This window comes from Phascolarctos cinereus, unplaced genomic scaffold (assembly GCF_003287225.1).
Source record: "Phascolarctos cinereus isolate Bilbo 61053 unplaced genomic scaffold, phaCin_HiC Scaffold_9;HRSCAF=440, whole genome shotgun sequence".
In the NCBI taxonomy this organism is placed as follows: domain Eukaryota; kingdom Metazoa; phylum Chordata; class Mammalia; order Diprotodontia; family Phascolarctidae; genus Phascolarctos; species Phascolarctos cinereus.
The window spans coordinates 174,684,848-174,708,301 of NW_027556402.1; the positions used below are offsets into that span (position 1 = coordinate 174,684,848).

General features: G+C 39.3%; 1 protein-coding gene and 1 pseudogene across 1 annotated transcript in view; both read right to left on the reverse strand.

Moving 5' to 3' along the window:
* The window catches only part of LOC110212514 (cytosolic beta-glucosidase-like), a 119,493-nt gene that overhangs the window by 14,412 nt on the left and 81,627 nt on the right, over positions 1 to 23,454 (reverse strand).
* LOC144455389 (26S proteasome non-ATPase regulatory subunit 13 pseudogene) lies at positions 3,193 to 4,101 on the reverse strand (annotated as a pseudogene).

Here is a 23,454-nt window from a genome sequence, read left to right on the forward strand (position 1 = left end):
GATGAAAAGACCAGAGCTGAAAGAAAATTTGACTTTCAAATACAGGACTCAGTGGAACATGAAGAGGTAAACAGGAAAGAGAAATCATAAGAGACTTATTAAGATTGAACTGTTTACATTCCTGCATGGAAAGATGATATTTATAACTCATGAGACTTTGTCAGTATTAGGGTAGTTGAGGAAAAAAATTGTATGTATGTATAGATAGATAGATAGATATATAGATAGATAGATAGATAGATAGATAATAGATAGATAGAGGCACAGGGTGAGTTGAAGATTAAGGGGTCATATCTGGAGAATAAAATTAAGGGATGAGAGAGGATGATACTGGAGAAGAAAGGGAGAGGTAGAATGGGGTAAATTATCTCACAAAAAAAACAGAAAAGAAAATCTCTCAAGTGGAGGGGAACAGGGGAAGGTGAGAGGGAATGAGGAATCTTATTCTCATAGGATTTGGCTTAAGGAGAGAATAACATACACATTCAATTGGGTATGGAAATCTGTCTTACCCTACAGGAAAATAGGGGGAGAAGGGGACAAGAGAGCAGGGGGTGATAGAGAGGAGGGCAGATTGGGAAAGAGGGTAATCAGAAGCAAATACTTCTGAGGAGGGACAGGGTCAAAAGAAAGAATAGAATAAATGGGAGGGCAGGATAGGATTAAGGGAAATAGAGTTAGTTTTTCACAACATGTCTACTAAGGAAGTGTTTTGCATAACTGCACACGTACAACCTATATTGAGTTGCTTGCCTTTTCAATGAGGGTGGGTGGGGAGGAGGGAGAAAATTTGGAACTAAAGTTTTAAAAACACATGTTTTAAAAAAATGTTTTCACATGCAACTGGGAAATAAGAAATACAGGAAATGGGGTACAGAAGTCTATCCTGCCTACAGGAAAATAGAAGGGGAAGGGGATAAGAGAAGGGAGGGGAGATAGAAGAGAAGGCAGACCAGGGGAAGGGATATTCAGAATGCATGCCATCTTGGGGTGGGGGGTGGGGTGAGAAATTTGGAACTCAAAAACTTGTGGAAGTGAATATTGAAAACTAAAAATAAATAAATTTATATTAAAATGTGAAAAAAAAAGAAAAGAAATAACAAAAGGGACAGTTTTAGAAAAACCTGAGAAGACTTGTATAAACTGACGCAGAGTCAAATGAGCAGAACCAGAAGAACAATAATAGTATTGTTATTTTGAAACTTTGAAACACTTAAGAATGCTAATCAATTCAAGGACCAACCACAGTTCCAGAGAATCAATGATGAAGCATGTTACCCACTTTCCTGACGGAGAGGTAAACTCAAGGTGCAGACTGAGACAAATACTTTTTGGACTTTTCTACCAGTTTAGAAATTGTCTTGCTACAAGAATTTTATTTTTCTTTTTTTTCCAATTGGGGCAGGAGGGAAGAAGCTTTTTTTCATTAAACAAATTAATTTTAAAATATGTAATATTCTAATTATATGTATGATATGTTGAATACAACTGAATTTTAACTGAATCAAGTTGAATATAATTGAATCAAGAATGTAAGATCCTAGTGTGCTACAGAGACAGTGTCTGATAGTAGAGTGTTCTAGACTCGGATTCAAGAAGATTTAGATTCAAATCCTCCCTCTGACACCTAGCTACCAGTTATGTGACTCTGTGTGTGTGTGTGTGTTTATAATAAAGGAAATGTCTATAACTTCTGTTCCTATTATATCCTTGCAGCAAATATCCCTTTGTAAGAGCCAATTGATAGTTATTGGTTTAATGGAACTGGATCAGTAATCACTGGCAATTAAAAATAGGGAACACGTTGGAATGGGGGCTTGAGCTCACAGTGTCAAGAGATGAATTACCCCACCTCTTCAGAAATATCTTACACATATGAGGGGAAGATGTAGTCAACCTTACTGTGGCAGAGAGAGAGAGAGAAAGCGAGAGGGAGAGAGAAAGAGAGAGAGGTCTATAGATACATACGTTGGTAGTAACTACCTCATGAGGCTGTGGTAAAGGTGATATATGAAAACATATGTATAATGGTGAGCAGGAACTAGATGACATACTCAGGTGATGCTATACACATGTAGAAGAAGCTAAAGAGCCTGCTTCTGGAAAGGAATGATTACATGTAATGGAACTGCATGACTCCTTATTTTGAAGTATATTTAGACATTCTGTAACTGACCCAGTCTACTAACCACATGATGAAGAGATGGACTATTGATTGGCAATATAACCAGAACTGAAGGGCATTCAAAAAGTACTAATCAGTCAAAGTAAGAGTGGTTATCACTCTTGCCTTGCTATGTTCAAGTGAGGAGGCAGGGACTAAGCCTCAATGGGGAAAGAAATATAGGCTTTTATCTCCCCATTTGAGGCCAAATTGTGGCCCATGATTAAAGACCTCTGTTCATTGCCTCTTCACATTTCTCTTTCCTTAGGCAAAGGAGATTAGATATGGTTACAGCCTTGTGAGTTTTAAAAGGTTTGGAGACAAAGGTACCAGAAATCTGGGAGCTGGAATATGTGCTAGAATTTGCTGGAAGCCAGAGATGGTAAGGAGCAAAGTCCTGAGAAAACTATTTAACCCAGCCCAGCAGTAGCAGAGATGCAGATTCATCCATCCACCAGCCATGCTGAATTGGGAAATGAACTTGGTAGGGCAAATGCTACGAGAAATTGCTGCATTAAGTCTGAGGTCATTTACTCCAGAGACCAAGGTAAAATAGGAAAGACTGTGCAACCAAATGTTAGAGGAAATGTTTATAACTTCTGTTCCTGCTATATCCTTACAATAAATATCCATTTGTAAAAGCTAATTGATAGTAATTGGTTTAATGGAACTAAGGCAGCAATCACTGGCAATTAATAATAAGAAACACACTGGAATGGGGGGTTGAACTGCTAGTGTTATGAGAAGAATTGTTCCCACCCCCTCAGAGATATCTTAGAAGTCCGAGGGGGGAGGTATAGTCAGCCTGAGAGAATGAGTCTGAAGTATCCATATATATGTAAAGTATTTTGTAAACTATAAAGTATCATAGAAATGTAAGTTGTTATCATCATCATTTGATTTCATTTGATTTCATTTCATCAGCAATGACCACCATGAGCACAGGGTGCAGGTAAGTCTTTCCCTCACACACTGGTGGGGGCCTGTGGGAGGTCCTAAAAGCTCCTACAAGAACCTGCTCAGAGGATTTAGGTAAGGACGTTGTAGGCCTGGTGCTCCACCAGCATCTCCATGCTCTTCATATCCATGCACCAGAACTCCAGGCCCGTCCTTGATCTACTGCAAATCCAGCATGTGAGTCTGCACCCAGGTCATGTGCACCCACTTGTCCACCTCATCAACTGCCTTTTACCAGACCCACCAAAAGGGCCTTCATGACCAGCAGTTCCATCTTGTTCACCTTCCCCTTGGCACTCCGGGCAATCTCCTCAAAGGTCAGCTGGCGGTGGGTGGCTAGGCACATGAAAGTCACATCCATGAAGCATAACAGCTGGATCTTCTACAGAAGCAGAAGCAGGAGCAAATCTGGCAGCCAGATCCGGTTTTGGGGCCCAAATGGGCTTCAAGGTCTGCAACCTCTCAACATTATCATTGTTGAAGGTGTAAAGTGTGTCTATCAGCCACTGGCAGTCTGTATTCTTCAGCGAATCCAGCACAGGGTGATGCCCAATTCCCCAAAGTTATTTTCACCTTCCCTTCCCCAGGAAGTCCTGTCAGACCCAAGGTCAGTGCTCTTTCCTGCTGCTCTGACACAAGCAGGCCTTTTACATTGATACAACCCAGGGACCGCAGTGCATCCTTGTAATAGGACCCATGGTTTCCAATCATCTGATAGTACTCGCTGGAAAGGTCATAGAAATGACTGCACATGAACTTCATGCCTGGAAGGTTGTTACACAACCGTTCGACATCTTCAATTGTTTCCTTGGTCACCTGGAGGTCTCCAATGTTCAGTTTCAGAAACTCTGTGCAGGTTTGCACAGTATTACTACCTCATTGCTGCTTTTTACCTTTTCAGGAGTGTTTTCCAGAAATATAAGAGCAATATTAGGATCTGTCATCTGTCTAACTATATGGAGAATGATTTTCACCAAAGACAAAGGAAGAACATATCAGCTCATGTAGATTTCTGGGCAATTCAATTATTGTTAATTATTTTTAATAAAATATATTTTAAAATCTAGTATTTGGTGCCAGAAGTCTTTCTTTTCATAGGCGCACATTTCTGCCACTTACCAGATTGCGTGAGAGAAAGGAGGGTCACAGATGCTTCTCAATCACTGTTGCTCACCTAGAGTGGGGGGCTTACTGGGCATTTTCTATGTTTAGCTCTTATCTGTGCTGTGGGTTTTTTCCTCCCTTTTTAAAGAGACTAACAGCAGGTGTACCAGTTCTCTGGCTATAACTGCTTTCCATTTCCAAGGCTCTGGACTCTTCAGGGAGACTCCTGAGGGACATGTGTCCATAGTTAATGTGGGACATGTATCCAAAGTTAATGTGGGACAAGATGGTGCAAGCTTTGCTCTCAAATCATATCTAGAAAAGGCAACCTCTTGTCACGTGACAATGGTAAATTAATAGTATGTGGTCATGAGTGCCAACTGGACAAAAATTAGGGGCACAAAGATCACTTGGAGAAGGGCTTTGCAAAGAGCAAGTTCTTAGGATGTGATGAGCAATGGAACCAGATTTGGACTGGCAGATCTAAGAAAGTCATACTTCATGCACAATGGAGAGACCATAAAAATGAGGACTGAACCCAACTTAACTGGTCCTAGCTATGTCACTTACTACCTGTGTGACATTGGGCAAGTCATTTCACTTCTCTGGGCCTCAGTTTCCAGCTAAAATGAAAAAGTTGGTTCTTAATGGAAAAGTCTTTGTTTCACTTGGGATTCCCCCCCCCCCACACACAGCAACTTAGGGCTTTCTCTGTAGGAGGAAGTACTCTGATCATTTTCTAAGTGGGGAAAAATTTGTCTTCCTCTTCATGGCTGGTAAATCACTAAATGAAACTATTATTTTTTCTCCACTTTCTATCTGGCTTCACAGCAGTTTTCAGAGGGCACAGAGTCAGCACCAGAAGTCTGTATGTAACAAGGCTAGGGAGTTAGGAGAAACTGGGGAAGAGTACAACATCTGGGGCTGGGGCTCTGTGCTCCATGGAAGTAAGGTCAGCAGCAGGCCAAATTTGCAAGAGTTATGCCAAATAATCACTAACGGTAGGGAGTTTTGGGTGTCATTGTCAAGAATGTTTCATACTTGGGAGTACTGCTTAACAATGAATAGGGATTAAAATTTGGGCAACATTTTCTCAGATCCTGGAGATGTGTTCCATTCCCTTAATACTGCTTCTATATGAAGTCTCCTGCCTACATTTTCAGAGTAGGATAAAAATGTAGAGAGGTTTAGATTGTAAACTTCTCGAGTGGAGGAATTAGGTGTGGTTTACATGCTTTGGAAAGTTTCTAATTTGACATAGGAACTCAGTGAGATAGACGCTTTTGTTATGTAAACTAGTTCCTAGGAGTGAGCCAGGAACTTTCAAAATTGTAATAATTGAGAAACAAAGAACCCACTTTTGGAGTTAAAGGTCACTAGCATGTTGTTTTGTAAGATCACAGAAACAATCCTACCAATCATAGATACTTCAAAACAAAGCTCAGGAAGATAAGTAGGGCCCAAGATGGTGGTCTCCTGGGATCAGTGACCTAATCATATCTTCTGAGCAAAGTCTGGTGCCATTTTCTGTGGCTTTGGAAGTGGGGAAAATTGACACTGCATTCTTGAACAATAAAGTAAGACTACATTCTTTTATAACTTAATTTTCCAGCTGCTTTCTCACCCTGAAGAAACTTCCACTCGAGGATCCCATTCTCCTGATTAGAATGTCTCTCCTGGACCACTATTTCAGAAAAAGTGCTTGTCATACTTCATTTCACTCCTGACTCTCTGGCCTTCTCTTCCATAGCCACACCAATTACTCAGGTATTTTTCCTCTCTCCCTACCCACAATCCACCCACAGTTCTGGAGCACTGAACCATGCTTTGCCATTATACCTGGATGGTGTGTGTCAATCTACTTTCCTACAGACCAACTCACCATACTTGCCACTTTATATCCCTTCCTGTCTACCACTTTTTTTTGTAAATTGACTCCCTCATTCAAATTTAAGCTTCTTGAGCACATCAACTGTCTTCAGTTTTTGTATTTGTATCCTTCCACTTAGCACATATTAAATGCTTAAAAAATGCTTTCTCTTTGGGGGCAGCTAGGTGACACAGTGGATAGAGCACTGGCCCTGGTGTCAGGAGGACCTGAATTCAAATCTAGCCTCAAACACATAACACTCACTCTCTGTGTGACCCTGGGCAAGTCACTTAACCCCATTGCCTAGCCAAAAAAAAAAATGTTTTCTCTTTATATGTAAGGCAGGCTTGTGAGAAAACAGAAATTTTTAGTGCATCAGAATTATAGTTTGCTAAATGCTAGCTTGAAAGTCAGCTAATTTTAGTCCTTGATCAGGCTTGATCATTTCTATCTTTCAGAACTTGGCCCACAGCTCATTTTTCCAAAGAAATCCTCTCCAACTAAGTAAAAGGAAATTGTACTTTCATCTCACTCAAATGGATTACCCTTCATATTAAACAAACATCAGCATTTTCTTACCATTATTTAACCCACTATCTTATGGTTCTCTCTCATCTGAACTGCATTGTAAGATTCAGTAGAGTAGGGACCAAGTAGCTTTGTCTCTGAGTACTATATTCATAAGGGATGGTCATGTGTTATATAGGCTGTTAAGCAGTAAAAAGGGTAGAGTGTTGGCACTGGAGTCAGGAAGACCTGAATACAAATCCAGCCTCAGATACTTACTATCTGGGTAACCCTGGGTAAGTCACCTAGGTTCAATCTAGCTCAGTTTCCTCATCTGTAAAATGGGGATAATAATAGCACATACTTCACAGGGTTGTCGTAAGGGTCAAATGAGATTATATTGGTAAAGTGCTTAGCACAATGTAGTAATCCCTTAACAAATGGTTTTTTCCCTTCTCCCTTCCCCATATATATATGCTTTAAAAAATATAAAATGAATTAAATCCATGTGCTTTAAAAAGAACATAGAATTATAGTCTTTTAAAGTTGAAAAGGATGTCGGCAGCCATCAGATTGAGTTTATTCCCAAAAGAATCATCACTACAACCTACCAAACAAGTGGTCTACTTGAAAATCTCCAATGATGAGGAACCTATTGCCTCCACTGGCAATCTACGCTTTTGGATGCCTCTATCGGGACTTTGCCTCTTTAAAATACATCCTCTGGGGTTCTGCCTTCTCAGGCCAAATAGAACAAGTCTAATCACACACACACACACACACACACACACACACACACACACACACACACACACACACAGAGTCTTCAAAGTGTTATCATGCTACATCTCCCCAGCATCACCCTATTACCACATCTTCTCTTCTCCAATTTAAACAGTTCTTTCCTCATACAGCATGGACCCAAGGCTCTTTGGCATCCAGATTCTCCTCCTCTGGACACTCTCCAATTTATCAAAAGTGTTCCAAAGTCAATGCTACCTCATGTCAAAGCTATAGGAGGGGGAAACAAGTGTTTTTTTTTTCCTTAGTAACACACTCAAAAAGTATTTAAGTGGCTCCATGCATGCAGCAGTATGGTTCTTAGTTCAGGACGTTAGGAAACTGGATGACAGAAGGTGGAGAAAAGAGAGAGAAAGTATACTTCTCTATGAGAATGCTAGTTTGATTCAGCATATAAGGTTCAGATGGTAGAACCTGGTTTGAGCTCAGGTGGGGACATCTAATCCAGACTGTCTGAATGGTCCTAATTTAAAAGTCTCACTTTCCCACTTTTTTAAGGACAAGGAAGGTCATCACTTGGTGATGTGGCCACAAGCTGTTCAGGGAAGAGACTTTGCTCAGCACATTTCAGCTACTGTGCAAGGCTGAGTCCATTTCAGAGAGACACATAAAATAAATAATAATGCAAAAGTATATTAGTTCTGATAGGGCACTGACAGCAGCTCAGAAAGGTGGGTCCTTGCAAACCCATCTTTCAACAATGAACTGACCCAAAGATCCAGGAAAGCCCCAGACAGGACCATATGGCTCAGTATAAAAACATATTTCAAACTCTGTTTATTATGCATATCTTTCAAAGGTTCACCACTCTGTGATGAAACATAGCACCTGCACAGCTTTAATAAGCTTCAAAACCCAGCACAATTATTAAATCGCAGGCACCTGAAGAATTTGTCTTCTTTTATACTGTGCCCATGTGCTGCCCACCAATGACTGAACTCATTCTTTTTAATTATTGGGGTTTGCAGTATTTTGTAAGCTGCAATCAATATTTATTCAGAAAATAAAACTCCTTATGGACCTCCGAGTGAGGGCCATGAAATACATCTCTCCTCTTAAACTTTGGGAACGAGAACATTATTACATCCAGGATCCTTCATTATGCCAGGGGAAAAAAAGAATTTAATCACACAACATTGAAAAGGCAGAAATCAACTGTACAGAAAATTAATATTGGTTGATTTAAGTGGATATTTGTTCATCAACAGGATGGACAACCACATTCATTTAGGGCTCATGTACATACATTACATTTCAACATGCCTGATCAGAGTCAGCTAATTCAGCAGATCAATTATCAGGGGAAACGTCTGATGTCAAAGGCGTAATAAAATTACAAATCATCATGGCTGCATATAGAGATAGAAGTAGAAGTAAAATTCCTAAAGTCAATGGTCCAGGGTGATGAAGCTTTGATTTTTTTTTAAACAGACCCCACCTTTACTACCCATATAAAAGTCATAGATGGTAACCTGAGAGATTTAGTTTAGTCCCAACTCTGAGGTCTTAAATTCAGGCAAATATGGGGAAAATCCCCAGTCAGGAAATCAAGTAACATCAGCTCCCTAGAGCCCACTCTCTGTAGGACAATGAACTTGCCACTTAGTGAACAAGAAAATGAAGACCCTGTGATTTAGGTTTCCTCATCAAGTAAAGCAGATATGGCAAAGAAAAAATAGACATGTGAGCAGAAATTGTAGAGATATGTAAACATATGTTATAAAGTCCCAGTTGTATTATGGTTACAGATAAATTGTACTTTAGGGTGGTTGGGATTAGAGCAATTTGAGCCGGGTATGGTTACACTCATAGAATCATAGTTTCTGAAAGAACCTTAAATGGCATCTTCTTCATAATGCTCATTTTACAGACAAAGCCCAGAGTTAAGTCTTGGGAAAAGATAGCTTTTGCAGAAGGTATCTAAAGATGTAAAAAACATTTTGGAGACAGAGAGGGAAGGACTACTGAATGATGTTGTTGACATGAAGACAAAAGAAAGAAAAATATTGAGAGAGTACAGTGTGAATTACCTGGAACAAGAAACAATTTTAATGTCATTTGATCTTGAGATAGGTAGCAATGGCCAAATATGTTTGCTTCCACAGATATAGGTCTGTTTCAGAATATTTGACCTTGACCAGATGAAACTAGATTGAGCTAGATTCCTAACTTTAACTCAGCTTTCTGTCATCTGAGTGCTGGATTTTGTGTCATGCATATATTTCATTGCTCTCTTTTGCTGTGTTTTAATTTTGTCTTAGGAATGCCTCTGCCTCTTCCATCTCCAGAATTTTTCTTTCCCTTAAAGCTTTTATTTAAATTTTTATGGACTGTTGGAATGGGGTGGTGATAAGTTTAGGGCCACAGTCTATCTGAAATATCAAAGGAACCTCCTCCCGGATTAGCTCTTCATCCTAATTCGTGAAACTAGGGTTAATATTCTAGAAGGGTTGTTATTCCTGTATCTCTAAGGGAAGCCACATTTCAACAATGCATGATTCTTGGAATTTGGAGAACTTAGGTTCTAGTCCTTATTTTGACACTAACTTTGGGTCTCTTAGGAGGAGGAAAACTCTGAGGTTGAGCAAGGCCTCTTCCAACTCTGAAAATCTATGAGATTTGGTCTCCAGTTCATACCATCTTATCTCAGCCTTGATTTCACTGAGTTAAGTAAGTCTTTCTCTGTGTTCTTAGGCCAGGCACTTCCCTCTATAGGGCCTAGGTTTCCTCCTCTATAGAAACCAAGGAGTTATAATAGATTATCCCTGAAGTCCCTTTCACTTGTAACATGATACTTTTGAGGGGAAGGGGAAGTGTAGGTTGGGAGGGAAGCAGGGAGTTTGACATCAAGCCCTCTTTCATCACCTTCTCCTATTTACTATAAGAATTAAGAATCTTACTCCCACCTCCAGTAATTAGGTTTGTTTGTTTGATGCCAGGTATGAAGAAATAACTAATTATTCTTAATAACCAGGTACTAAGGTTTTAAATAGAAAGCTATCTAACGGCCCTCTGCCTATGGCTTCAAGAGGGTAGTTTTCCCAGCAGAGGCCTTGAGGTATCCTGGGGTCCCCATTTCCCACCATGGGGTTGTGTTGATCCTCCTCCCTCAAAAAAATAAGGGTAATGACTTCGTTATTTGTCTTGGGCTCAGTTTGTTGTGGTTGCCTCAGGTGCAGAAATGCCAGTTATAACTCTGTGCTTGGCTTAGACTTCCTTTAGCAGTTACACACTTGAGGAAAGCGCATGGGCTTATTGCTAATGTCTCAGCAATGGTCCATGTGTGGAGAGGGGCAGCTCTCATTCCCATCATGTAAATGTACAGAAGCTACCCAGGGCATATTTGTTGTGTTTACCTCCTAGAACCAAGGGCCAAGCTCCATTAGCCCAGTTTGCTAAAGAGTGAATCATTTTAAAGCAGCATTAATGTCCTGTGATATTACTAGAACAGTATAAACAACTGCAGGCCTGACTGTCCAATGGGAAACTGCTCTCTGGAGGAAACTACTCACCCATATACCATTCGCCAATTACTCAGAGTCTATTTAGTAAATTATCTTCTTTTGTGTGCTAATTGGGACTGAGTGCCTCGCAAAAGTTAACTTCCTTTATGTGAGTGAGCAGCTAGCTCTGGATATTAAATTCTGTCTCTCTAGCTCATTCCAGAAGCAGTCCAACTATTACTGATATTTATTACTGTTATTTATCTTTGTGGAACAGCCCACTATAGTACAAGGAATGTGACATGGATCAAAAACATGGTGGTGGGGGGAATAAATAAATCTAACCAGGTATGCATAGTAGATATAGTTAAAGATTTTTTGTGGGGAGGATGCTTATTTATGCTCCATAGTTGTTGCCAAAGAAATCCTAACTTTTAACTGATTTATCCTTTTAGATGATGCTGTGTAATTGATCTGCTATAGAAGTGTCTCCCAAATCCAATCAGCTTCTACAAGTTTAGCTATAACACTGCCATGTCATAGTCATGGTGTGAGAAATGAAGGAAATAGTAAATGGAACCCCAGAGATATGTCTTCTTCTTACTGAGCCTGAGCCAGTGATATTTGACCCAGCCTGGATTAAAAACTACAAGCCCCCTGCTATAAAGTTTTCCCTCAAGTTGAGGCACGAGAGGAGCATGGCCAAGACCTGCAATAAAGAATATACCTTGAGATTTAGAGAGAAAGAATGACTAATAGCCTAAGTGTTCCATTTCAAAGTGATAATTACTTAGAAAATGTAAAGCAATATTTTCAACTTTAAAATATTGTGTTTTCATCATAGTGAGTGACAAACAACAAATTCAAATATAATGGAAAAACATGAAACTTTTTTGGAAAAATTAAATATTGGATTTCCAGAAATATGGCTAAGGAGAATGTTGGGGAATGAGTCTTGCTCTATCTCATTGCCTCAAAGTAGCTAGAAACTGGCTAAATATACTTTTTAAAAATAACTAAGACTAAAAGGAAAGAAATCTCCATAAGGAAATTCCGGGGGGGGGGGAGACTAAAAAAATTAACAAGCAAAGAATAGCTACTACTAGAATGAAGAAAGACTATGCAAGAAGGGGATAACAAGAGAAATCTCCATCTGCAGAAAATAATTCTACAATAACTACAAATAACATTCCTCCCACCAAAGAGAAGAGACTGGCCATAAGAAATCAGAGCATGTTTGGAAGGCTTCATATAATAAATGAAGGAAGAGATTTGGAGTGAAATGACAGCTCTCAATAACATTTTTTTAAAAAACCCTTTAAAATAGTGAAAAACAAAAAGGGAAAAAAAACCTTAACAAAGTTATGGAAATCCTGAGAAAAAAATAGAAAATAGGACTCAAAAATTGATTATAGAACAAGAAATATTAGAGCAAATCAAGAGATGATAAAATTAAAAGTATATGTGAGGTATCTAAAATTAAAAATGAAAATTGGCCTGGAAAAAAAAAGTGTTCAAGGAAAGAACTGAAGGATCATTCCAAATTTAATGATTCTATTACAATATAATAACCTTCCAGAAAACAAACAAAAATAATGAAACAAAAAGTGGGAGAGGTGGAGGGGAGGGGAGAAAAGTGGAATGGCCCAGCGACAGAAATGACCAATAAGGTACCCATTTAATATTGGTGATGACAAGTAGGGGCTGGGGAATAGCAGGAATCAAGTCTCAGCACTTAGTTATGAAGAAGTGAATTAATAAACACTCTAAGCAAAGCAATAAATTGGGTTTCATGAAATCATAAAATTGCCCAAAGGCGTTGGAACCAGAGAGAAAAGAGACAATTAAGAGAATCAAGAGGCCACTACCAGAGAAACTTACCAGTTTAACTCAGCCAGAAATGGAATTGCCAAGGTCTAAAGCACCTAGGCCAAAGATGAAAAAAGAAACAAAACAAAACATTGAAAGCAACCAAGATGCCCTCATGTACCAACAAACTCCAATCAGAATCACAAGACATCAGCAACCAGAATTTTTAAAATGCATTGGAATGTGGGCAAACTGAAAACGAAAGGCAAGTGACTATACCAAGAATCATTTGCCCTTCATCTAAGTTGAATATGATATAGGGGAAAATAGCTCTTTAACAGATTTGACCACTTCTAATTAGTTTTTAAAGTCTGAGTTGGGCAGTCTTTGAAGTGCAAATAGAAAGTACAACAGAAACTTAAGAATTGGAGACAAGTCTGAGTCACCCAAGGACTATTCCAAGTAGATTGTAGAAAGGCTTAATATGTCAAACTGAATCACTTTAGTACTCATTATCAAAACTGTCTGATACTGGAGATAACAGAAAAGTAGATCAGCAGAATGGACTAGAAAAGTAAGATGTAAAAAGAAGAGTACATTGAAGACTAGTATTTAATCATAAAATCAAAGATTTAAAGCTAGAAGCATCTTGAGAGGTTATCTAATCCAATGCCTTCATTTTGTAAATAAAGCCCAGAGAAGTTAAATGATTTGTCCAATAGAAAGACAGGAAGTTAATGGTAGGATTCAAATTCAGATCCTCTAGCTTCAAATCCAACATCCTTGCCCTTGCCTCATGCAGTCACCCCAACGACCCACAAGCACAGACTGTGGAAAAGAGACTCTTTATGCAAAAACAACTGCTGAGGAAACAGAAAAGCAGACGGTAGAAAATAGGCTTAGATCTATATCTGATACATTATATCACAACAAACTCCAAAAAGAAAAGCAATCTAAAAATAAAGTATTACACCATTAAAAAATTAGATAAGAATGAGAGGTCATATCTAACTTTGAAAAGGGAATGGGGGGAGTCGCAACCAAAATAAAAGGGACAGAAGATTTCACACACACATATATGTATACATACTTACATGAAATCAGCCATTTGAATTACACAAAATTAAGGTTTTGCACAAGTAAAATCAGGGTGGCCAAAATTGGAGGAAGATACAGATAGCAATTTTTTTAAACTAAATAACTGATGAAAATCTGAAATCCAAAATCTATAGGTAATTGACACAGCTATATGACTGAGAGATTCTTTAACAGACAAATGATTATGTTATTATTGTTCTTATTACAATATTATGAGTTTCATCTCCTTCCTATTGTCTAAGGAAAAGTTCACTGGGCTATATGGCAAAGGTTATTATTGGTATGGAAGCTTCATAGTGCTTAAGATCTGCTCTGAGGTAAAGAAGACTGAAAAAAAGCACAACTACCATGAGACATTCAGATCTAGTCATCTACAACTAACAGAGATGACTAGTATTAGAACAAAGCTGGCCTTTGCTACAAAAGGAAATAATGTCATCCTGGTTCTTATCACAATAATTTATAAACAATGGCTATGTTAATAAAGTTGAAATCCTGGAAAAGCTTTATTCAAGTGAATCTTTTTTTTTCCCTACAAGCTCTTAATCTTTCTTCCCTATTATAGCCTTCCAATAGTTGCTCACACTTAGCTTTCTTAAGATTAAGCAGATTAGACAGGAAAGAATTAAAGTGGGCTTTCCATAAGTAAAACTGAATGTGAAGAGGATTAGTAAGAACATTACCACCTCTTGCTATAGAGTAGAGAGAAAATATGCAGGGCTCTCCATTTTCAAAAGTGAGAGAGGGGGATGGAGAAGTATTCAACAAAGGAAATGACCGGGTGGATCCCAGCATCATGTTGGTAATGACAGGTGGAGGTAGAGGGGGTTACAAGAGGATTCAGGACTCAGCAGGCAGTTATATATGTGGAAGAGAATTGATAGGCAATATAAGAAGAACTATAAATAAGACAGAACCAAATTTATTAGTCTCCCAATTGGAGTCCTCAACCCTTCCCCAGCAAAAGGAAAAAAAAAAAACTAAGGTAAGCAGATAGGTAGTGATGCCTGTGAAGACAATATGTGTATAGGCAAGAAGTGAGCAGTAACCCTCCAGCGTCATTGTTTAGAAGCTGTGAAACTCAGCACTGTTTTTTCTTCATACACCCTCTATGGCATTGGAGGTACCTCCTATCAGTACTATGACAACCAGACAGACATGGAGATGTAAATGGCAGGGAGTACCCAATTTTATTCCTCCCTATAGGAGATGGATTAGGTATCTAGTCATCAGGTAGGGGTTATCTTACCTCCTCCTAGAAAGCTTCAGAGGCCTGCCCTCTCAAGGGGTAGAAGAGAGGTCTAGAGTGGGAGATGTTGGGGAAGAACTCCACCCAGAATAGTGGTACATCTTCTTGCCATGTTCTTAGGATGAAACAGGAGGAGAAATCCTATTGGCATTAGGCCAGCTGCCCTAAGTTCCCAGCTCAGAGAATGAGCCCTTTCCCCCTATACCAGGCCCCCCAAAAGTGGGAAAAAGGAAAAGATTGCCCAGGACAGCAAGACAATTGAAGAGGAAATCAACCATAGCCCAGTACAATACACTCTCCTTTGTCATATACTCTTTTCTCTCTAAAAAACTACATGCCTAAACCAATCCAACCAGAGTATGCATCTGCTTGGCCCGGGTCAGCAAGTCAGTTCCTGTCCCCACTGCCTTTTATAAGGGTCGATGGAGTCCAGCCCTCAGCCATTATTCTAGCCCTGAGTCTAGGCCTCACACGCTATCATCAGCCAGAGTCATGCCTGTTGACTGGCAAGGACAGTAATAATGTGGGAGAGAAACTAGTAATGGAGAAGGATGTGGACAAATGACCTTTCCACTCATGCCATCATCTTCGCCAAACTGATGAAGAATAGAAGGGTGGGTCCCAGTGTCCTGAAAGAGTTCACTGGGACAGTCTCCAAATTAAAGAAAGGCATTTGTTGGGGTAACACACCCAGCAAACCTGCTCCCTTGGAAGGCAAAGCACTTGGCCACTTTAGGTGTCTGATCTAACAGGATGGGTGGAAGGGAGGGCGTGAGATGAGGAGGAGGGGCAAGCAGGGCTCTGCAATGCCCGGAATATCGGTAGTCTGAAGGTGTCTTTGTCATACAGATAAGCAAGGAGAACAGGAAAAGGGGAATGTCACATAATTGGGAGATCTTTGTGAAAGCACACAGATAAGTCTGCAGTGGTAGCAATCAATGCATAATCTATGGCTGGTCACATCCTGCATTTTATCTCATTTCTCACATCCTGCATCCTGCTTGCTCCATCTGCCTCAAGCACTCCTTTCTACCTCATCAATTTGTCCATACCCTTTTCTACTGCCACTTTCCTCCTTCTATCATCATTGCCCATAATAACTCCATAATAAAGCCACATCAGGCACTTATTTCCAAGTCGTACAATTTTGAAAGCAACTCAAATTAGATTCCTCCCATCAAGTTACTTTACAAAGGTACCTCATTAGTAAGGCTAATCTGTTCAAATAAGATGATATCAGAAGTCAATCAAATATTTATTAAATACTTACTTTGTTCCAGGATCACCTAAGTATGACATAAGCTCCTTGAAGGCAGGAACTGTTTTCTGTTTTTGTAACCCTAGCAACTAGTATAGTGGGTAAGAGGGTACTTAATAAGAAATCATTGAATTGGCTTGGCCTGGCTCAGCTTAAAATGATACCCACCAGATGATCAGCAAGGGTGAGCTCACTAAGTCTCCACTCAGGTCGTTGTCCTAGGGTATTGTCCATACCATCTGAGGGCGTCTTTCCTGCCTCTTGCTTTATAAAGGTCCACAGATAAAAAAAAAAAAATCCTAATTTTAGAAGTCAAGGAAGCAAGACACAGCTTTAAAGGGACATACAAGGCTTGAAGGTTTAGACATATGATAAAGGTCTAAGGAGGCCAGAGCTTTAGCCTAGAGATGCCATCTGTGACAAGGAGGGTCAGGCATGTGCCACAGAGGTATGGGAAGAGCAGAGGCTAAGTTTAGAGAGGAAAGCTAAGGCCAGAAGGATCAGAGGACACCACTGTGACAAGAAGACAGGATCTAAATTTTAGAGGTTAGAGAAGCAAACCTAACAGCAAAAGATACCTTTATCAGCTCGGATATGAGAGCAAATGATGTTTGCTCTCTCGATTAATTTATATCCCCTGCTGTGTAAGGACAGCCTTAGGGGCTACAAGTGTCAATTATAACCAGAAAGAGGGCACAGACCTCCTCATGTACCCTGCTGCTGTTTAAAACAGGTACAGGTACTAAGATTATCTTCCTACTAGTTACACCAAACCACAAAGATGACTTGAAAACATTTTCATTTGCAGGTATTATATCTGGTACTATTAAATAAAGTTTCACTTTAATAATATACTCAATGCTGTTTGCATGAAAGAGATAGCAAGGGAACAGCAGTATAAATATCCTATAAATGCTAACCTGTCATAATAGGGGGAAAAAAAACCTGAATGTTACCTGGCTGCAAACCTCCATAAAGCCTTTACCGACCATTCCTGATCATAGTCTCTCCCTTCTCTGAACACAACGTTTGACGTATCATTATTTATGTACCATTCCTTTCTATATTTCTTTACTATTTTTCCTTATTATTCACTATTTACATTCTGTTCTCTTACTCTTCTATACTATTCCTTACTTATTTTTCTCATATATTTATTTATTACTCATATGACGAGACTGGATGATAAATAAACTGTCTTTGGGATTTGGATGATCCAAAGGCTTCCTTGTTGCTGAAAATGATCAGCCTATAGAGGGGGAGGGAAGGAAAGAGGGTTTTGTTTTGGTTTGTTTTTTTTCCTGATGTTTACAGGAATTTCTACTGCCTTGAGGGATATCTTTCTGACCTAATATTGCAGCCCTGAAGAATGGGATGAAGACCAAAGTAATGTCTGATGTGAGTAAATTTTATCTTCTTGGTTGTATAATGAACATATTTTATTTATGTTGCATTTTATGGTCCATGAGTGTTTCATTCCATTACAGTAACAAACTTGAATCACAGCATTAGATGGAGCTATGCCTGGTCCAAAACACCTCATCTCAACCACTTGACTATAAGTTTCTGAAGGACAAGGACATGGTATTTTGCCTTTCTTTGTGTCTAGCAAACACAATGCATTACACATATACTGTAGATGCCCAATAAATAGATTTCAATTGATGGGCATCTAGGTAGCACCAACAATTAACCCAATCAAGGAGGTGGAGGAATTTGTGGGTAGAACAGGAAGTCTAGCAGCTGTTACCTACTGATAACTCAGCATGAGGGTTTCAGCCTCTCTTTCTTTCTGTGAGGTTACCTATAAACCATACATACAAGTGGGAAGTATTGGACATCTGGGGTCACGCACGGGTTAGACCATTACACTATCACAGTGGGTCTCTTTTTCAGAAAGAAGGATAAGGAGAGAGTCATGTGAGGCCTCATTATGGCTCTAGGGGAGCTTTCTGATTTCCCAGAATGTCAAATGCACATGTCTTTGAGATCCCCTGTGCTGTATGTTTTCCCTAGCAAAGTCTTAAACTATGCTGGATAGTAAGCTACATAAGGTCTTATTTACAGAATACAGCTTAAGGTCAGGCCTTAATAAGACTGCATTATAAGGTCAACAATAGCTGACATCTGAGTTTTTACAGATTCTCTTGGGTATACCTATTGCAGATGTTGTGAAGCCCTTGAAGTCAGTGGTCATGGGACCTTGAAACTGTTATTCCCTTGGAAAACCAACAAGAATGCACATTAGTATAAGGCAACTGGCCTGCTCATGCTCAGATCACGTAATATTCAGGTACCATACCTCTCTGTTCCCACTACCAAGTGGGTGAGAGTAGCCTCCTCTGACTAACTACATAGTCAGAACAGGCTGTATCTTTAAAACTGGCCAAACTGAAACTGTCTCTCTATTTCCTCTGGGGATGAAGATAGTGGTTCATCCATAGCACAGGCACCATGAACTGAATCAGGAGGGGAGATAACTTTCTCCCTCCCCCCCTTTCTTTCTTCCTGAGAAATGGGCTGAGGTGTTTGTTTTGTTTGCCCTTCTCAATTTCAGTGCTGGCCACCAACCTGGAGTTTGAGTCAGGATTCCAGGTGACATGATGCCACCAGCAAACCTGCAGGAAAATCTGAAGAAGCCAGAGTGCCTGGGCCTCCATCCCCAGGAGGGTTTTGGACTTCGGACTAGGACTATGTTCTAAAGAAACTGAGCTAAGCTGTTCATATATGTGTTATTACACCTTTTGAAGTGAATATTCCTGTGTACAAGCTAATCTGTCAACAGTGAAATGAGACTGGGTTGATGTGGAAGACCTGACAACTGGGGGAATACCGTCATTGAGGGGCTGGGGTCATTGGCCGAAAGCCTAGACCTCTCCAACCAATCTGCCTCAAGATTATTGGAGAGCCATGGGGGAGGAGTAAAATGTAAAATAACCGACCTTCAAACAGTTGGGGCCAAGGTGATCGTTGTCACATTAGTAAGTTGGTTCTATTTTTCCAAAGATGCCTCAACTTTTTTGTGGTTAAACAGTTCCAATCTCTTTAAATTCTTCCCAGGGTCCTATTTTTTTTTTCAAAACGGGCAAGCATGCATGCAAAAGCACACATATCAAAAAACAAAAGCAGAAACAAACCAAAAAACCACTTTTTCCATGAAGCCTTCCTTCTTTCTCCAAGCCAGAAATGAGCTTGCCTCTGATTTAATTGCACGGTTTACATCTTCTAGTCTTTGGTACTTTGATATTTCATATTCTAATCTTTGGTATTTGAGTGTGTCCTATCATCACTACTAGACTTCAAGGAAAGGACGTGTCTTATTCATCATTGTATCTCTTCTAGGGTTGATCACTGTGTAATGCCCATAGTAGTGTATTAATAAATGCTGGCTAAACAAATGAAATATAAAAGTTACAACCTATTTATACTTTTTTATAGTTTATACTTTTCTTAAGCCATAGAGAAAGCATATTTTATAAGGTTCTCTCTCTCTCACAAAGGATGTATGATTTTATCAGCATAAGGAGTTCTTAATGTGGAAATTCTCTATACCAGCACAGATTTCAATCCACCTGTAACTAAGAAAAAAAAGTCTTAAGTTGCTGCTTGAAAAATGAATGTTAAATAACTTGTCCAGGATGGTATCATAGGTCTTCCCAACGCCAAGCTCCAGAGCTCCAACCACACTATGTCACACTGCCTTATCAACTCAAAAGTAAAATAAACAAACCAAAATTGGTCTGGAATTGGGCAGCAGTCCAGAGTCATAGTATTTGTAGCTGAGCCTAGAGAATTTGGCTTTGTGGTTCTATTAACTATGGCTAAGTCAATTTTCACACGTGTGATTTATCATCCATTTTAGAAGTAACATAGCAATAGTGGAGGGAACACTGGACTTGAAGATAAGAGCTGGGTTTGAATCCTACCTCAGACACTTCCTTGCTGTGTAACCAAGGGGAGGTCATTTAACATCTCTGAGCCTTAGTGTCTTCATCATGTGTAAAATGCAGATAATCACTGGACCTTCCTTACGGAGTCATAGTGAAGAACGAATGAGATGGTTTATGGAAACACTTTGTAGACTTCAAAGTGCTATATAAATGTGAGTTATTTTAACTGCTTGTTGATTGATTATTATTATTTATATCAAGTCACAGGCAATATTAAAAGATAAAGGTAAATCCAAAAATAACTTTGCTTCTTTCACTTGATCTTTTCCATGACTCTTCCATTATGAGCCAATATGATGTGACTGGCTAATTCCCAGCTGTGTAAAGATTTAAATCTACGTCTGAGTCCCAGACAATCAAATTATGTCATAGCACAGGAGACAGGCATGAGCACAGTGCAGAAATGCAGTTACCTCCACACTATTAGCACAAATAAAATTTACACCCACAGTTCTGAGTGCTGCATTTTCTTTTAAATCATCTCCCACATCAAATAGAAATATTTTGCTATGCCAATCAAATTAACCCACCAGTAGTATGTAAAAAAAAAAATCAATTCTGTAACAAACCTTTGAAAAGTATGGCATTTATCATGTTCAAGACAGGTTCATTCAGGTTATAAATAAATACATACCTTCCAACTTAGGATTTTAATTTCCTTTTTCTAGTTTTCTTGAGAAAAACAGTACCAAGTCTTCACACTAAATGGTCTTTCCCCTCCTTTCTAAAGAGACTCAAAGGAATTTTGTTTTTTAATGAACACAAAAATTTTAGAACCTTTTAATACCACTGGTGATAGCCAGATAAAAACACTAGATAGTCAGTATGGTAACATGGAAAGACGGCCTAACTGAGAAGTAAGGATCTCTGTGCTCAAATATCAGCCTGGTCTCTTAATAGCTAGGTATCCTCAAGTACATCTTGTGGCTTCTTTGAGGCTCAGTTTCTTCATCTACAAAATGGGGGTCCTAATATAAGCACTAACCACCTTACAGGGTTGCTGTGAGGTTTAATGAAATGACATGTATACAATCACTTCATAATAATAGCCTGTATTTCTAAAGGTCTACAAAAGTGTTTTCATTACAATTCTATGAGGCAAGTGGTGCATAGATTCATAACAGCTAGCACTGAGCACTTCAAGGTTTACAGAGTGCTTTCCACTTTACACATGCAATCTCATTTTATCCTCACAACAACCCTGTGCAGTAGGTCTTATTATTATCCCTATTTTATATATGAGGAAACTGAGGCAGACAAAAGCTAAGTGACTCGCCATATCACATATAATAAGTGTCTGAGTCTGGATTTGAACTCAGGTCTCCTTTTCTCCAGGGTCTACAGCTCTAGCCACTGAGCCATATTTGTATAGAACTAGAAAGGACCTCAGAGTACATTTAGTCTAACTCCCTCATTTTACAGGTGAGGAAACTCTACTATCAAGAAAACGGTCCCTGGGACTCTAGACTCTGATGAGTGAGTGTTTGCCTCATCAAGCCCAGAATGAAGCCACCACACCACTTCCCAGATATGTTCAAGAAGACCAATAGTGGCAGCATCTCCCAGACAAGAAGTGCTACTTCTAACCCAGACCTCATAACCATTTTAAAAGGAAGCAATTCTTTTTTTTTTTTTTGGCAATTGGGGTTAAGTGACTTGCCCAGGGTCAGCTAGTAAGTGTCAAGTGTTTGGTCTGAGGCCGAATTTGAACTCAGGACCTCCTGACTTCAGGGTCAGTGCTCTATCCACTGCACCACCTAGCTGCCCCTAAAGGAAGCAATTCTTACGGAGAAGATTCCAGCCACCGCTCCCAACCTCTGACCAGCTGTCATCTACCAGGCAAGTCAGCATGTCAAGGTGCAGTATACCCTGAAGGAGACACAGGAGATAGTATGTGCAGACAAGTCAAAGCACCTCAACTATACTGTACTCTCAGATCATGACTCTGAACTTAAGAACTCTGGGAGCAGCAGCATCCCTCACACTAGCCCTGCTTCCAGCCTGAGTTACGCAGCCATCTCTGAGGAAAGTGATCTCTGATCACTATGAAGAAGGGGCCCACCAACACCAGGTGTCGACCAACTGCCATCCACAGGCAAACAAGCCCAGGAACTTTGGGAGCAGCAGCTGATGAGCATCGAAGATCATATGACATGAATAACATTTTCAAGGTTATTATTAGGCTACATTCTTGAGAAGCTAAGGTTCTGGGTAATCTTTAAGAACAATCTCCCAAAGCCAACATTAATGTTGCCAAAAAGGGGAAAAAAGAAAGAAAACAAAAGAACAAAACAGAAATGAAGAGAAAAGACAATTGAAGCATTCTTTCTTTTTTTTTGGCTAGGCAATGGGGTTACACAGCTAGTAAGTGTTATGTGTCTGAGGTCATTTGAACTCAGGTCCTCCTGATTCCAGGGTTGGTGCTCTACCCACTGCACCACCTAGCTGCCCCTTGAAGCATTCTTTTTAAAATTCTCTTAAAAAACCAAGCTGTATGTAACAGAGATGTATGATTTCATACGTAATCCTCTTTTTCTGTTCTCCTTTGTATATGGAATTTTTTTTTAGTGTTTAAGTTCAGAATGAGAAATAAATGGGTATTGAAAATGGAAAAAAAAGAATAGGCTCCAAACCAGACTTTCCCCTAATTTATCTATCAGCTAATGCATGAACTTATGTACATACATATGCATATACATACATGTGCAGTGCATTTGTATAGGTACATGTGCACATACACACGTGTATTAGACATATATGTGTGTACATAATCTATATCTGTATATATGCTTTGTGGGTGTACATATACATACATAAATGTATATACATATATGCATATATATGTATACAATATATGCATATGTATATGATATGTGTATATATATCATGATATTTATATATATTTGTATATATGTATGTATAAAAGAAATGAACAGGTACTAAACTAAACACAGTTGCGTTGGATAAAGAAAAACAATTCCTTATAGGAATTGTCATTTGAGAATACAAGAACAACTGTGAAGCAGAAAATCTGGTGGGACCCCACTGGCAAAGACCCAACAAGAATTCACAATGCTGAAAGCCCAAATGATCCACAGGGAAATTTCTTAGAATTTCTCTAAATATCATATTCCCTTCATAAGCAAAGACATAGCAAGGTCATTTGGGCCACGTTGTTGGTATAAGTTAAGTTAAGAGTAGTCAGTTCTCCTGAGAATTAGGAGAATATTGAGGATTTGGGGAA